This window comes from Cynocephalus volans, chromosome 8 (genome assembly GCF_027409185.1).
Source record: "Cynocephalus volans isolate mCynVol1 chromosome 8, mCynVol1.pri, whole genome shotgun sequence".
Lineage (NCBI taxonomy): Eukaryota > Metazoa > Chordata > Mammalia > Dermoptera > Cynocephalidae > Cynocephalus > Cynocephalus volans.
In genome coordinates, this window is record NC_084467.1 from 12566375 (window position 1) to 12583420 (window position 17046).

Consider the following 17046-nt stretch of genomic DNA (forward strand, 5'->3'; position numbering starts at 1 on the left):
CGCCCACCAGCCCGCACGCCGGCCTCGCTGTCCCCCTCCCGCCCGCCTGCCCGCGCGCAACTCCTGCCCCTCCTGCCCCGAGTCCTTAATGGAAGTTGGGTGAGAACCGGCTCCTGTTCATTCATGCCCCGCGCTGACGTCACCGAAGCCACGCCTGCAGGAATGTCGTTAAAGGGGCCGGGCTGGCACAGGGAGCGGACGGAGGGGAAGTCCCAAGGGGTTTGGGAGGGACCTTGGGGCCCCCTGGACTCGCCGGCGACCGCTAGCCCCTTCCGAGCTTGAACGCCTCAAAGCGCCTGCGCCCCCACGGACTAGTCCGAGGGGACCTCTGAGGCTGAGATCCTTGGCCCAGACGTGGGGACGAGTTCACGCTGAGCCATCCCACTCTCGCGCTTTGCCCTCCTAGACTGAGCTCAACGTTGGCCCAGAGGCCTGGGCTGAAATGGATTGAGGGTCCGAGAAGCAGTTGCCTCCTAAGCAGCAGGCCTAGGAACGGATCCCCGAAAGAGACACATGCTCCGTTTCCTGGGACCTCTGAAAGGTGCACCGAACCGTTGTCCCTCAAGGAGAGCCTCTGTGCCTACTGTGATCTAAGAGCAGTCACCTCTAGGACTCGGTCAGACACACAGTATCTCATTTAATTCTCATCTGGGAGGCAAGTGTCATTATCCTCATTTTACAGAAGAGGAAACCCAGGCTCCAAGAACTTAAACAACATACCCAAAGATTGCACAGCTCACAAGTGGTAGAAGCAGGATTTGAATTTGGGTGATCTCTGCTTTAACAACTGATCCATACTGGGGAGGGCCGGGCAAGGGGCTGCTGTGCAGAACACCCCAATCCCCTGACACTGGCATGACAGAATCGGTTGGTATGGTTGGGCACTTTGGAGGACACCTGCCTCCCACCTGCCCCTTCAAGGGGCCTCTTTCCCACGGTTCCTCAGACGTGAGATCATCTTCCTTTCTTACGGAAGCTGCGTGTTAGTGAAACAGAGGGAAACATTCTCTGGCCTGCCCACCACCCACGGCTGTCTGTTGCCCAGTCACCATTTGGCCAGTCCAGTCGCGAGGAGCAGCTGTAGTAGGCCTAATCTCCTGGGAGGTCCTGGCCTCCCTCTGCCCACCTCCTCCTCTCTGTCCCCATCCTCCCCTTGACTCCCCTGGACCTGCTTGGGTACCAGGGTCCTCCATGTCAGATGTGGACATCTTGGCCTCCTGGCCTTAGTGCCTGCCCTTGGGAAGCGGGTCCAGATATCTCCCCTGGAGGGGGAGAGGAAAGGTTAATTACGGGTGTGGGGGTTAATGAAAGCCTTTGAACAACATGATGGGAGGGGAGCCTTGGTCTTCTGAGAGCTTGTGAGTGTGCAGTGTCCATGAGAGTGTGTGTGAGATTGTGTTTGAATGTGGATGTGTGTGTAGACATGAGTGTTGATGTGTATGAATTTGTGTGTATGTGTGTATGAGTGCGTGTGGGTGTGAGAAGATTATGTATGAATGAGTGTGTGAGATTGCATTGGAATGTGGATGTGTGTGTAGACATAAGAGTGTCGATGTACATATGAGTGTGTGTGGTCGTGAGTGCGTGTGAGTGTGCCATACTTCACAGTGATTGAGATCACAGGCTGTGGAGTCAGCCTATGAGTTTTTGGACAAGTCATCTCACTTCTCCGAGCCTCCATTTGCTCATCGGGGAGATGTGAAAAGTTACTTCGGAGAGTTATTGTGAAGATCAAATAAGGTCATGCATGTAAACCACATAGGCTGGGACTACAGAAAGCGCTTGTTAAATCTCAGTTGTTATTACAGTCACATGTGGTTCAGCGAGAGGAAGTCGCATCTGTGGAGGGCAGGGCATGTGGCATGCACGGGATTCTGTGGATGGGCATGTGGGCATGTGTATAGATGAGTGTGTGCATGTGTGCAGTATGTGGTATGGATAAGTGTTTTGCGTGTTGTGTTGGACCCTCTGGGCTAGGACACTGTGTGGTGTGTATAAGACTCCATATGAGTTTATGGAAGGCCCTGCTTGCACATGTGCATTACATGCCATCTGCAGGCTCTGTATGTTGGACATGTCACTAGAAGATACACTCGAAAAGGGTAGGGATGTTTGTCTGGACAAACATAGTCCCTGGCAAATAGCAGGTATTCAGCAAACTTTTGCTGAATGAATGAACTAATGATGAATGAAGATGTTGGCAAGTTGTCTTGCATGAAAGTCACTGTACGTAGTGTTGGTTGGTCTTTCAGGTGGCATGTGTGGGTTTCCATGCATGGCCCTGAAAGTCAGACCCACACACATGCCAGGGTGCAGGCAGGCCCTGATGTCTGTGGGTCCTGTGCCTGGCTGTATGTGCTAGGGCTGAGAGCACAGAGCTGGGTGTCACTCATCTGTAGCATGTGACATGAGCAGAGGTCTGTGAGAAGAGTTGGTATGTGAGATGATGGGAAGGGGTGGGGTGGGGGCAGCTCTCTGGTCTTTAGTCACTCATCTGGTGACACACCCTTCCCTCTTTTCCTGTCTCAAGTCAGAGTGATTCCTCCTCTGGGTGACTAGATGTAAAGGAGGAAAGTTTTTCAGTGAGTCTTATAAAGCGGCAAGGAAACATGGTATTTATAGTGACATAATCAGCCCTAATGGAGATGGAATTACCCCATAAAGGCCCTAAAGAGCCCTCAGGGCCTAAGTGCCACTGCAGCAGGCAAGGTTTCCGGTACAGGCAGGTGGAGCCTGAGTGTGTGTTTGTGTGTGGCTGCCTCACCTGCTAATCCCCACCTCCAGCACAGAAGCCTGCTCAGATGCCCACCTTTACTAGCACTTGGTTGGGGGCTGGGGGCTGGGGTAAGCAGACAACAAAGATGAATTTTGAAGCCATAGTTTCACCCAACCCACCTTTGATTGGTGCCTGCCTTTGGCCAAGAGTGTCAGAAAAAGTCATCATAGCCAACACTTATAAAGTGCTTACTACGTGCCCGGTTCAGTTCTAAGCACTTCACCTATACTGATCCCGTTATTTCTCATTACACCCCCAGGAGGTGGGCACCGTTACTGTCCCCATTTTGCAGAGAAGTGAGCTTGCTTGTAAAAGTTGGAGCTGGGATTCCAGCCCAGGCAGTGTGAATCCAGTACATATGCCCATGGGTACCTCTCTCGTCCACTACGTCTGAATTCCACAGAACCCAGAGAGCAGTCCCCCAATCTAGAATGATACACCCACTCTCTGCAGCAGGGCCTTCAAGGCCAGTCCAATTACTACCTCTTCAGCAAAGCTCCTGGGGATCAGGCCCTCCCCTGAGTCCCTGGAGCCCCCACACTGCAAACCCAGGACCCTGTTCTCAGCCAACTGAACTCTTTCTGGTCTTCCAGAGCCTCTGGACTGTCTTTCCAACTAGACTGTAAAGCTCCCTGAGGCAGGGGATGAACCTGACACCCCTTTACATTCCTGGTACCAGTTAGAACAGTGCCCTACACACAGGAGTCCCTCAATAGATGTTCAATAGATGCTCACAGTTGATGGTGACATTCTAAATCAGTTTCCTCCATCATTTCAATCCACATTTCTTGAAGGCCTGCTATATGCCAGGCCACTTCACCTATGTGAACTCATTTAATCTTCCCAGTATCCCCAGAAGGAAAAACTAATACTGTCTTCATTTTTGCAGATGAAGAAAATGGGGCTCAGAGAAGAGAATCGACTGGCCCGACTATAATCACACAACTAGTACATGATAGAGGTGGAACTAAAAAGTTAAGTGTGTATCACCCCAGAGCCCAATCTACCTGCTCTTTTTCGAGCATACCATGTACTTTCCATGCATGCCTTTGCCCAAGCTGTATCCTCTCTCCAGATGCCCTTGCCATCTAGGCAACTCCTACTCATTCTTCAAGACCTACCTTGGTGTAGCACAGAACGGAGCCCCAAATTGTAGGAGTGCCTGGTCTGTAGTGCATGCCCAGGACAGATTTGGCGAATGAACGGATGAATGAATAAATGAATGGATGGATGAATGAATGAATGGTGTGGGTCCAGCAGACCTGGATTCTGCCATGTAATCAACCATGTAGCTCAGTGGAGCTGTGTGACCTCAGCTGCATGGTCTGTAAAATGGACATGATAATGAGTTTCCACCCTGCAGGGCTGTTGCTGGGATTAAATGAGATCATATATCTAATCCCTTTAGCACAAGGTCTGGCACATAGTGAATGTGCATTAAATCTTAGCTATTGCTACCTTTACAATCAAAAGTCACTTCTGAAAGCCGACTGATCTCCCCCAGGTCAGATAAATACTTTCACCCTGGAACAAGCCTCACAGTGTATTATAATTCCCTCTCCTTTAGGCAGGGAGCTCCCTGAGGGACAGAGGTCCAGTTTTACTGCACCTTGCCGTCCCCAGTGGTGCCTGGCATGCAGTAGGTGTTCAGTAAATGTTTGTGGGCTGCACACACACGCGGTTACTGGAACCCCATCGTTTTCAAAAGAACACATTCTCCAACTGCAGCCTCAAAGTAAGACTCGATGTTCAATTTTTCAGGTGAGGTTTTTGGGGTGAACTTGCCTGAACAAAGGCTTTGCTTTTGCAATGAGGTGGTTTGAGGTGGGAGTGGCGGGACTTAAATGTGGTCTCCCGGATTTTAAGGGAGGCGGCACGGGAGGAAGCCCCCCAATAATTGCGGGGCTTCCCCCACCCCCGGAGCCGGATTAGAGGCTGAGCCGCTTCCTTTGGGGCTAGCTCGCGCTTCCTGGGACCCTTTGAAGTGGGTTCTCGGCAAATCCTGCCCTCGGGCCTGGATGTGGGCGGGGCCTCAGGGAGGGGCGGAGCCTCAGCCGGCCCGCAGCGGGGGCGCGGCCGCCGGGGTTGCCAGGGCGGCTTCCGCCACCTCCCGCCTGCATTCACAGCCCCCTCCCTCTGGACCCCGGCTCCGGGCGGCCGTCCCTTCCCCATCCGGCCACATCCTCCTCCGCCCTCCAAGTCGGCTTCGACGACCTCCCTCCGCCCACCCCCCACCAAGCCTTCCCTGGCATCCATGGACCACAGACCTTTCTTAGACCTGAATGCCAGCCTTTTTTTTTTTTTTTCTTTAATTGAAAAATAATTGATTAAACATATTTGTGGGTTACAGAGCTGAATATCAATCCTTTGTACAATATGTGATGATCAAATCAGGCTAATTAGCCTGTTCATCATTACAAACATTGATTATGTTAACCAATTTCTCTCTAGCTCCCCTCCCCCACCTCTAGTAACCACAGCTCTGTTCTCTCCTCCTGAAAGTTCAGCGCAGTGATTATTGAGTTCCAGTCTTCAACCGAGTATTTTAAAAATCAAGGTACAAGCCGTGCCCATCTGTTGAGCCCTGCCTGTGTGTCAGGCCCCGTGCTAAACGCTTTGCAGCATCACCTCATTGCAGACACATACACATTCTGAGAAATAGGGGATTCTATCCCCATTTTACAGATGAGAACTTGGAGGTTCAGATAAGCTGGAGTCACTTGTTTGAGGTCAGGAGGCGGAAGGGGCAGAAGTACCTCCAAAGCCCCTGCTCTGAGATCCACCCCCCACACCTCCACTTGACCATGTGTGAAATCTTAGGAGAAGTCCAACCTCTGTGTTTTACATAGGAGGAAACTAAGGCCCACAAAGAAAGGACTTGCTGGAGATCACAGAGACTGCGTGAAGACCAGCACCCTGGCTTCCTGACTCCTAGCTCAGTGCTCTCACCTTCTCAGTGTATTGTTCTCTTGTCCCCATCACCCCCAAAGGAGGCACCTAAAGGCTGTCAGCTGCACAGAAGGTGCTTCATCATGACCTTTGGAATAAGCAAATTTAGAATCCAGAAATAGGATGTCCTGCCTCAGGACTCTTGCACTTTCCCGTTCCCTCTGCCTGGGTCACTTTACTCCCCCCCCCCCACCCCAAATTTCACAGGCTGCTTCCTCACTTCCTTCAGATCCCAGTGAAGTTCAGTTCATCTGTGACACTTCTCCTGACCACCCAATTTAAAATAGCAACACCCCACCCCAGCCCACCCCACGACTCCCTGTCCCCCTTCCTTGTTATATTTCTCTCCATAGCTTCCCAGTGGGATGGTGATGAAAACTCAGATGGTCTGATCTGGGCTAGTCACCTCTCTCTTTCCCTCATTCATTCATCAGTACATTGGGGGATAACAGTAGCTCTTAGAGAGCTGGGAAGATGGCCCAGGTTATCATATGCTGAACACAGAGCTTGCCGTCACGCCCAGAGGCCCAGGATAAACTCCTGAGACAACGACTAATGGGGGGTTCCCCTGCTGCAGAAGGTGGGGCTACTGGTGCCCAGGGAGCCCCCAAAAGTGACCTTACCCAAGTCCCAGGATTCTTCTACTGTGGCTCTGGAGCCAGGTGCCTTTCCTACATGATCTTATTTCATCCTCACGACAGCCCCTGTGAGCAGCGCACACGTTCCCCATTTCGTGCACAAGGATACAGGATTACACGGGTAAAGAGATCTACCCAAAGTCGCACAAGTAAGGGGCAAAGCTGGGATCTGAATCCATGCCCATCGGGCTCTGTGGCCCCCCAGTGCTATTGGGCTAACCGTGTGGCCTTCGGAGATCACGGTCACCGTTTTTCTACGCTGGTCTCCTCCCCACACTGTGTTCTGCTGGCCGAGCCTGACAACCAGGTCCCCTCGGCAGATGTGAGAGGAAGATGGAGCGGTGGTCGGCCAGGGGCTGAGGGCACCTTTCTGGCTTCCCACGGCCACCACTTACTGTGAGACTCAACGAGGTGCTTCACCCCTCGGCGATTGTTTTCTCCTCGGCCAAGTGGGATTAAAAATAATACAAAACCCACCTCGTGGGGGCAGACGTGAAAGCATGAGAAGCTTGGCACTATGCCTGGCACAGGGCAAGTACTCTGTAAATGTCAGCTGTGATTACTTTTATTATTGACACCATGTTTGGGGGCCCCAGGCTGGCACAGTTACTGCCAGGTGCCACCCCCTTCCTGAGTCCTGACAATTTGGCTGCCGGCCTGGGTGGAGGTTCAGAAGGAGGAAGGGAGGAAGGGGTAGGGGAAGCTGCTCTGTTTGTTTTCTGCCTCTGAGAACCTCCAAATCTGACCCCAGCCCCTTCCCGTCCCTGGCGGCACTGACTAACACACAAGGCCCCATTCACCAGGAAATCTGCCCCAGGTCCCCTTCCTGCCATGCTCCCTGGATAAACCCACTGGGACCAGTGCAGCCCCTGAGAGAAGGGGCGGGGCTCCTATTCCCATGCCCCTCAGCAGGCCTGTGCTCTCGAGGGTCTACACACACACTGGGAAGTGTAGTGAACACAGCCACACTAGAGCACCCCCACACGCCTGTGTGTACACACACACACACACACACACACACACACACACACACACACACACCTGTCTATGCACACTCACATGTGTGGCCACAAGCTATAATCCTGAAACATCCCCTTTCCTGATGGCCAGGACTCTGTAGGGACAACCTCTAGACAGGACAGGATGGGGCTCCTCTCCCACCCCATCCCTGCTCCTCCTTCCTGTCCTGTTTCCCTCTATCCGTCCATCCATCTCTGTCAACCAGTCCCAGTGGGGCCCTGCTCATTCCTTCCCAACTCCCCTCCACCCATCCATCCACCCACCGAGTCCATCTGTCTGTGGGTCTGCCTGGAGCCAGCGCAGCAGTAAGCAATCAATCCTCACCTAGTCTTGTCCGTCATCTCTGCCATACCCACCCCAGTAAGACCCTGTCCCCTTTCTCAGCAGGGTCTCTCATCACTTGTCCAGACTCCCACCCATCCATTCCCCAGCCCCCTCATCTATCTTCCTCATCTGTCAGTCTGTCTGTCCATCCATCCATCCTTACATCCATCCTTACTTCCCCCCTTGGCCCAGCCCCTCTCAGCCCTCTCTGTGTCCCATCCATCACTTCTCGGACAGCCCTGCCCAGCCAGGTAGTCACCTCCTGGCAGCTCGGTCTGTCTGTGTGTCCACCAGCCCATCCATCCATCTCTCTGCCAGCCCATTTATCATGACACAGGCCACTCGTCCACTCTTGCTAATTATTCACATGTCCCCTGGTCGGGCCCCCTGAAGTGTCCCTCAGGCAATGCTGGGTAGGGATGGGAATGGGATGGGGACTGGGCACCTTCGTGGGGGTGGTGGGAGGTGACTGTTTTACTGTACTGTTTGCACTTTTTACCACATGCATCAATGGCCTACTCAAAAATAAATACCTGCTGTGGGCCAGCCCGTGGCTCACTCGGGAGAGTGTGGTGCTGATAACACCAAGGCCACTGGTTCGGATCCCATATAGGGATGGCCAGTTAGCTCTATGAGTGAGCGTGGTGCTGACAACACCAAGTCAAGGGTTAAGATCCCCTTACCGGTCATCTTTTTAAAAAAAGATAAATAAATAAATAAATAAATACCTGCTTTGAAAAAATATCCAGCCTCCGTTCATATTTTTTTTATTTCCTGATTGCTTAAGAGTTGCCTGGCCAATGCCCAGCATAGTTGGGGGCCCAGGAACCTCCAGCCCTGGAAGTCCCTGCCTAGGGCCATCCAGTGCCACCCTGCCCCCTCTCCTCTTCCTGCTGCTGAGAGACAAGAGACAGGCAGAGAGAGGCAAACATGGACAGAGACACGGAGAGATGGAGAAAGCTCCAGAGCCCAGAAAAGCCCAGGAAGGAACCTGGGCCACGTGGAGGAGAGGGACATGGGAGGATGCCAGAGAGAGGGAAAGACCGCTCAGGACAAAACAGCGGGAGGTGGGGAGACGCGGGGAGGGACGCCTGGCCAGGGATGTGATGGTGGCCGTGGGGGGCAGGGGTCGGAACTCTGGGCCCCTGCAGGCGGGGCGGGCCGGCCGCCCACCTGCCCAGGGAGCAGGTCCTGATGAACTAAGGGGAGCGCTTGTGGCGGCGAAAGGGAAGGGGGCGGCCTCTGCTCCTCCTCCCGCAGCACCGCCCGCCCCGTCTCGCACCCCAGCCCTCCCCGGCTTCCGCCCCCGCAGGTGCCGCCTTTGAGGGTCGCCGCGCGCGGTTTACAGCGGGCCCCGAGCCGCTTCCCCGCGGCGAGGAACCGCATTTGCACCTCGTAAAAGGGATCCGGGGCCGGGAAGGGCGGCCTCCGTCGTCGTGGAAACAGGGGAGGCCCTGGGGGCGGCGACAAGGAGCCCGGGCGTCCGGACGGGGTGGGCGAGCCCGACTGCTGCGCGGGCTCGAGAGGGGACCTGCCAGCCCGAGCACGGGAGGTCCCGCTGAGCACTTTGCATATTATTTGCATGTCTCTCCCTTTGGGTCCCGGCCAGCCCCGCCCCTCTCTCCGCCCCTCCTCCCCAGGCCATCACCCCTACCTTTAAAGGTCACCTCCTCCAGAAAGCCTTCTGCCACTGCCACCAGGCCTGGTGGCCCCATTGGCGCTTTGTGATTAGTATTAATCGTCCTTATCATAATAGCTAGCACTGGCCGAGCTCCGTCTGTGCCTGGCAGTGGGTTGCACGCTTCACTCAGGTTGTCCATTGTCCTTATACCAACCCTGTGTGGGAGGGCTGTTTGTCCCTATTTACAAACAACAAAAAAAACTGACGCTGGCCAAGGGTCTGTTCAAGGTTTCACAGCTTATCTTCTCATGCTGGTCTCAGTTGCACCAGGGGCTTACCAACTGACCACCCAAGGGAGGGAACTAGACCACGGGCTTGTCTGAGTTTGGTGGACTGAGCATACCGTTCTGACTGACAGCCTGTACTCAGGGTCTGCAGGCTCCAGTTTGCCCCAGTGCCTGTCTCATCCCCCTCCCCCCGGTGAGTGCCACCCTCTTGATCCTGAGTCTGTCTCTCTAGGCCAGGCTCCTGGTGACTCCAGAGATACCTCTAAGGGGACTTTCAGCTCCAACATTCTAAAGAGCCTTAGGTCATCGAGAGGGTGACTTGCTGTACTACCTCCTGACTCTGACTGGGTGCTTCTTGGGACAGGGAGTTGTGCCTCTCCCATTAGACTGAACACTCCTAAGGATCAGTACAATTCTGCACTTCCCCAGGTCTGTGGCCATTAGAAGTGTCCAAACCCAGCTGGAGGTGGTTGACCATGCCTCTTCATGGACAAGTGCATCCCAAGGGTCTGTCCCAGCCCCTTGTCCTGCCCCTGAGACCTGGGGTCCACAGGACTGGTTCCTTCATAAGGAAACCCCAGGCTCTGCCATGGAAACACGTCTCGCCCCAGGCCCTACAACCCTTCCAAACAGTCCCAGAGACCACCTCCCGGGACGCAACCACACCAGAGTCACCATCCCTTCTGCTTAGTGAGCTTGGCTACGGGCTGATGCTCCTGAATGTGGACAACAGCACAGTGAGGTGGTTATTTTATGGATGGGGAAACTGAGTCTCAAAGAGGGAAGGTCACTTGACTAAGATCACCCCCTGGTAAGTGGCAACCCAGTTTCTTCCCCTTGCACCCTGCTGCTTGTCTCTGTGTCTCCCAGCACACTTGACACTGGCTGTTAACACATCTTCAGTGTTGGGCAAGCATCTTCGGGGAAGAGAGGGAACAGGGTTTGGTTTGCTTTTGCTTTGTTTTTAATCTGAGGCCCCAGCGCCCAGCTCAGAGCCTGGAACATAATAGGTTTGCTAAATATGCCTGATAAGTACTTGCTTTCTTCCAGTTCCAGATAGGTCCTGCCTTCACAAATCAATCCAACCAGCATTTACTGAGCATCTATGTGCCAGTCACTTTATACACATCACATTTGACATAGACCATCTCATGGAATCCACCCTTACCCCACCACCTTGTGACCTCCCAATGACTGTTCATACCCCCATTTTACAAATGAAGAAACTGAGACTCAGGGGCAGAGTCTCTTGATCTACATGGCTCTTACACACCTGTTCTCCCCCTGCCAGATTGGCACTTCCCTGAGAGAGAGAGGGCAAGGGGCACTAGCCTGTGGATCCTGCCTGGGGCCTGGCTGACTTGGGGGGCTGCCCCAGAGACAGAATGCTGCTGGTGGAGGAGGGGGTGAGGGCTCCCTTTGGAGTCCTGGCATCCTTGCTGCAGCCCTCCAACTTCATATCCACGTGCATGCACTTGTGTGCGGGCACACATGAGCCAGGGACATGTGAGCACATTGCATGGGAGTGCTTGGGAGGTCTGAGCAGGGCAACATGGGCACATGTGAGTGCCCAGGTGAGTGCGTAGGGTCGCGGATGTTTCCATGTTTGAGTGTCTGAGTGTCCCAGCGCGATGGAACGGGGTGGGGGAGGGAGGCACTGGCATCCGCAGACACTGTATCCAGGTGGGCACACTATTATTATCCTTGTTTTACAGATGAAGGTAGGGAGGTGAAGGGATTTGCTCGAAATCACACAACTAGCGTGTCTGTCCGTGGGCATGAGTGTGCAGGTGTGTCGTTGCTGGGTGTGTGTGTGTGGTGGGGAGGGTGGGGTGCAGAGGGAGGGCTGCCTGCAGCTCCAACCCTGTAATAGACCCTCCCTGTCTCGCCAGCCTGGAGGAGCGGGTTGTAATAACTGTTTTGCCCAGCGGATCTGCCTCATGTCACAGCCTGAAAATGTGCCTCCAGGCCTGTCTGACAGAGACCCCCCTCCCCAGCCAGGGCAGCCAGGCCAGGCCTCACCCAGGCCTGACCCTGGGCTGATCCCTGTGGTACTGGGGGGTCTCTGGGCCCTGCCCTGCCCTCCTCACCTCCAAATTGGCCCGACCAAGCCCAGCAGGTGAAGGACCCGGACTTTGAGCAGTTCTGCTAGTCAGCAGCTGTGCCTGCCTGCCTCTGCCCTCAGACTGCAGACTTCCCAAGAGGAGGAGGCGATGACTCCTCCAGCAGATGGGGGGACTCTTCTAGGAATATAGTATGTGCCCCCCTCATCAGACTAGGAGCTCCCTCAGGGCAGGGGCTATGGCTCCCCCATTAGAGCGGAGGCTTCAGCAGGACAGAGGCCATGCCTCCCCCGTCAGACTAGGAGTTCCCTGAGGGCAATGGCTGTGGCTCCTGCAACAGAGTAGGGACATTCCCAGGGTGGCCGGGCCTTCCCCCAACAGACTGGGACCTCCCCCAGCCCATCAGCATGCATCTCGGAGGAAGGGGTGTCAGTACAACAGAAACTGCCTCTTCGGTCCTGACCGCCACCCCCTACCCCAGTCAATGTCTTCAGACCTGGGCTGAGGCCCCGGACAGTGGGGCAGAAAGTGCTTGGCCGGCTGGGAACCAGATGCACTGCCCGCCCCTCGCCACTCCTCCCCACCCAGCTCTGCCTCCCATGGACTCTGACTGCCCCTTGTTCTCTTATCAAAAAAACATCAAAACCAGCCATCGAAACTCCAAACCTCCTGACCCCAGACCCCACCCTGCCCCACCCCGTCTGCCCCACCCTGGCACCCAGTGCCCACAACCTGCCAATTCCGTTCCAAGGAAGGCCTAGAGGGGAACAGAACTGGCACCAGAGGGCCAACATCCTGGACCCCCTGGGTCACCAGCCCCTCCTGGCCCCAGGCCCTCCACCCCTCACTCCTACTTCTCCAGGGTTTGCCCTTCCCCGCCCTCTGGATGGCACATAAGGACAGGGTGGGGTGAGGGTGGAAGACCAGAGGCATTGCCCATAAAGATAAAGGGAATCTGAGGGTGGAGGTGCTGCTGAGAGATCAAGGTCTGGCCCGGAGCGGGTGAGGCCAGCCAGGGGAAATCACTTGTCCCTAATCAAGAGCAAATAGCACTGAGGAGGAAGCCAGGGAGCCTCCCACTCTCACTTTCCTCCTCAGGACTTGGAGAGACTCTTAGCCCACCCCAGCAGAGATGGGAAACTGAGGCCCAGAGTGGGAGGGGCTGGGCCAGGCTCACATAGCCAGGTCTGGCAAAACGGGGGGGTTCCCATCCCCACCACTCCCACCCCCCACACACTGAGCATCTGTCTGAGAGTCGCAGGCCTGTCTGTGACCATTACTTGCTGAGGAGCTGAATGTACCTCAGTTTCCCCATATGAAAAACAGAGGATAAGGAGAGTGAGCTCATTTTTTTTTTTTTTAATTAACTAATTTTTTTGTGTGTGAGCTCATTTTATTATATGAGATAAGACAGCCGGGCAAAGCAGCCAGCACGGCGCCTGGCACACAGAGGGTGCTTAGCAGAGCAGTTACCTTCCTTCCAGTCTGAAATCCTCACACTGACCTCCAGAATACGCTGCTTCCCAACTTCTTTGGAGAGATGTCTTGCCTCCCCCACCCAGACCTCTGGGGCCAACTTCCCCCACTACTCCCAGCCTTTGTCCCCAGGTTTGACCCCCAAGGTGCCCCTCCCTCCTCCAAGGGAAGTGGAGCTTCCTCCTCCCCTCCTGTCACCACCTTCTGGTGACGGGGTTTTGCTAGGAGTGACAGGGCACCCAGCCTGCTGACTCAGCGCCTGGAGCTAGGGCTTGCTTAGCAACGGGCAAGGGCCTCCGGCAAACAGAGTCGTGGGTAGCCACACCCCTGCCACAGGAATGCAGCAACATTCCTGGGGGGTGCTGTGGCACTGCGCCTGTGGCCTGTGATAGGGCGGGGGAGCGGTGAGCACCTTCTCTGCCACCTTGGCACTGGGCAGGAGGGAGCCCTCACACCACAGCCCTCGATCCCACAGCCGCCCCTGCCCTGGGGCCAAACTGCCAGGATCCCAGGCCAGAGCCAGGGCCTGGCGTTCTGAGGCGAGGGGGCCAGAATAAGTGACCTTGGACAAGGTCTCTTTGAGCCTCGGTGTGCTCACCCGTGAAGTGGGGAGGAAATAACTGTAGTCTTCTGCTGGAGGTGCAGTGAGGCCTGGGTGAAAGAACACGGGTCCAGGGCTTAGCATGAGCCGGCCTCACTAAAGATTCAGTAAAGGGGACCCTCAGTTATCAAGTTCATATCCCCATGATGGCAGAATGAGAGGGGTCTTCTGGCTCTGAGGCCCTAGGGGCAGACTGAGGCCCAGACAGGGATTTGTATCTCCCTAAGGCCACACAGCAGGGCTAGACCCCAGGGCCTGACTGCCCTTCATGTTACTCCCCCGTCCTCTCTGCCCACCCAGAGCCTGACCAGTGAGTGAGTCAGTGAGGACCCCAGGCCCCACTCCTCCAACTGGCCAGGGCCAGACCTGGACTCCCCTGTCCCCTTTTCCTGGGGCTCCACCGAAGTGGGGACTCCAGCCCTCCCTCTGCCCTTATCCCAGACCAGGTGTCCGTGAGGGGCAGGGCCTGCATCACTCCTGCTGCGGCCCCCAACACCCCCCTTGGGTGGTCAGGGGAGGAGCTGCCCACAGGAAAACTACCCACCTTCCTTCCATGTCTGCCCCTGTCAGCCAGTGTCTAGTCCTTCTCTCTGTCTGCCCTTGTCTTTTTCTCTCTGTCTCTTCTTCCTAGGAAGAGGCCTATCTTAAGCACAGAGGAAACTCACTTTATGAAAAGAGGCCTTGACTAGGAGCTGGGCCACCTAAATTCGCACCCTGATTCTGTCTCAGACTTGCTGTGTGACCTTGGGCAAGTCCCCTCACCTCTCCGACCTTCCATTTCCCATTATCACCTACACAGGACATGAGATCACAAAGTATCCAGCACATAGCAGGTCCTTGGAAAATGGGACCATGTGTGTGCCCCCAGGCCTCCCTCCACCCGCCCCGCCTCTCCCTGCCTCCTGTAATCCCCCTAGATCTGCCTGCCTTTGATACTCCTGTGGGTGGCTGCGCCTGGGTTCTGAATAGGAAGCTGAGGGCTCACGGGCTCTGGGGAAGCAGGCAGGGCAGAGCCTGCCAGGCTGCCCCAGGGAGGGGGCTGCGGGCCCCTCGCCTTTCACTGCTAAGCCTGGATCCGGGTGCCTTTGTGCCAAGAACAAAACCCGGGGGATCAGCTGTTCTCAGACCTGCCTCTCTCAGCTCCGGAAGGGACGGAAGCCCGGGCCTGAGGGGTGGGCTATGTTCCCTCCACAGGCTCTGGGATGCTGGGGGTGACCCCACACCTCAGAAGCCTCCCATCATTCCAGGGTGTGGGGCTGTGGTGGGTGACCAAACCTGGGTTCAGATCCAACATCTTACTTATCATGAAACTTGGCCAAGTGTTTTAACCCCTTGGGCCTCAGTTTCATTATCTGTGCAGGGGAAGTTAGAATGATCCCAACCTCGTGTAGTATGAGGATTAAATGAGATGATACATTTGGTACTTGGCAGTGCCTGGGCCTGGCAGGTGCTCTGTAAACAGCAGCCGCTCTTAGACTAGCTTCATTCTGGCCTGGGCCTGGCCAGGTGTGCAGGAGACAAGGCCCCTGGCCCTCCCGTCTGCCTGCTCTTCCCCGCCTCACAGCCTCCGCAATCCTCACGGCATGTTCCCAGCCAAGTGCCTGGGCCTGGGGCTTCAGGGGCCAAGGATGTGGCCCTAGAGAGGAGGAATAAAGGGTCTTGGCAGCTGAGGGGTGCTGGCCCCCTGATGATTAGGCTCAAAGTTGAAGATGAGCCTGAACCCGTCCCTTCTGGGGCCCTCATCCTAGCTGCTATCCCCTGTCTGGCCCTGAGCCCCAGGCTTCACAGTGGCTGGTGCCTTTTATCCCAGAATGGCCAAAAGGCTCCAGAGGAGCGGGGGAATCTGGGAGAAGCCTCAGGAGCTCTGCCTGTTGGGAGGGGGTTTCTCTTGAGACCCTAAGACCTGAGCCAGCATCAGGGGACAAGGAGCTGTGCCAGAGGTTGCTGACAGCAGGCCCCAGGCCACGATGACTTGAGTTTCCAGGCAGGGGGCCAGGCCGCGGTCACACTCTGCCTGGAGCCTGGGCTCCGGCCAACCGTCAGCAGCAGAGATTGTTGGGTCGGTTTTATTTTAAACAAAAAAGAACTTTGAGTGGAAACATGTGTTTCTTTTTTTCCTCTTTCCCTACCGTTCTCTCTCCATTTCATTCCGCATATTTCTCTTTTTTGTGCCTCCTTTCCACTGTTTTTCTCTCTGTCGTGCTCTATTTCTGCCTCTGTCTCTATTTCATTCTATCTCTTCACTTCTTTTTCTCTCTCTCCATTTCTTTTTCCCCAGTGTTCAGGAGTCAGCAGAGGTACCAGACTTCCCTCTCTTGGGGTATGGCCCAGGCTCCTGCCATAAAATCCCCACTCAGTGCCACGGCCCCACGCGGGGGTTCTGCCCCTCCAGGGGACAGGGCGTCTGAGCAGCTGAGGCTCCAGGACCAATGCCCCCACCCGCCTGGGCCCCTCCCCCCAAGCCCCAGCTTCCCCCAGATCTGCCCCTCCTGCACCTGTTTTCCATACCAGGCATCTAGAAAATAATTCTGCAGCTTACTACAAGTTTAAAATACTGGTCTGGTCCAAACCACCCATTCTGCAGCCAGGGAGACAGGTGACAAGGGAGGCGATGACCTGCCCAAAGTTACAAAGAGAATTAGGGACAGAGCTGGGCAGACCTAGGTCCCCCACTCTGGGGCAGCATCACCTGCACCTCAGGAAGGGGAGTGCCCCTGGGTCTTCCGGAAGGGTGGTCTGCTTCCTAGAGGGTGATGCCTCCTCCCTAAGGTGGTCACTCAGCACGAGGGTCCCCTGGGAAATGTCGGGCCTTTGGTCGTCCCTTCCCCCCAGGACAGCCACGTTGTTGGGCCCCCACCTTCCGGCCCCTTCTGCGAGGCAATTAAGAAGACAGAAGAGAGACTGGCCATCCAGGGACTGGTCCAGGTCCTAGTCAGCCTCTGGGTCCTTGTGTGACTGTGAACATGACCTTTCCCCTGGCTGCCCTCAGTTTCCCCATCTTTGTGGCAGAAGCCTTGCCTTTGCCACTGAGCACCATCTGCTCTGATACTCTGTTGTGTTCTTATCTTCTTCCATGGAAAGACATTCTGGAACATCTGGCCAGGAATGCTGTGTCTCCCCTCCCAAAGTGAGAAGGACCCTCCTCAATATGATCAATTCCCCTTAACTTCAGACACTCTGTCCCCTGTGTGCAAGGGCCTTAGATGCCACAACCAGGAGGAGAGGCTCAGAGTGGGGGGGGGGATGCCACCAGGACCTGGTACCTCATTGTCAAAGGTGTACCCCCTTGGT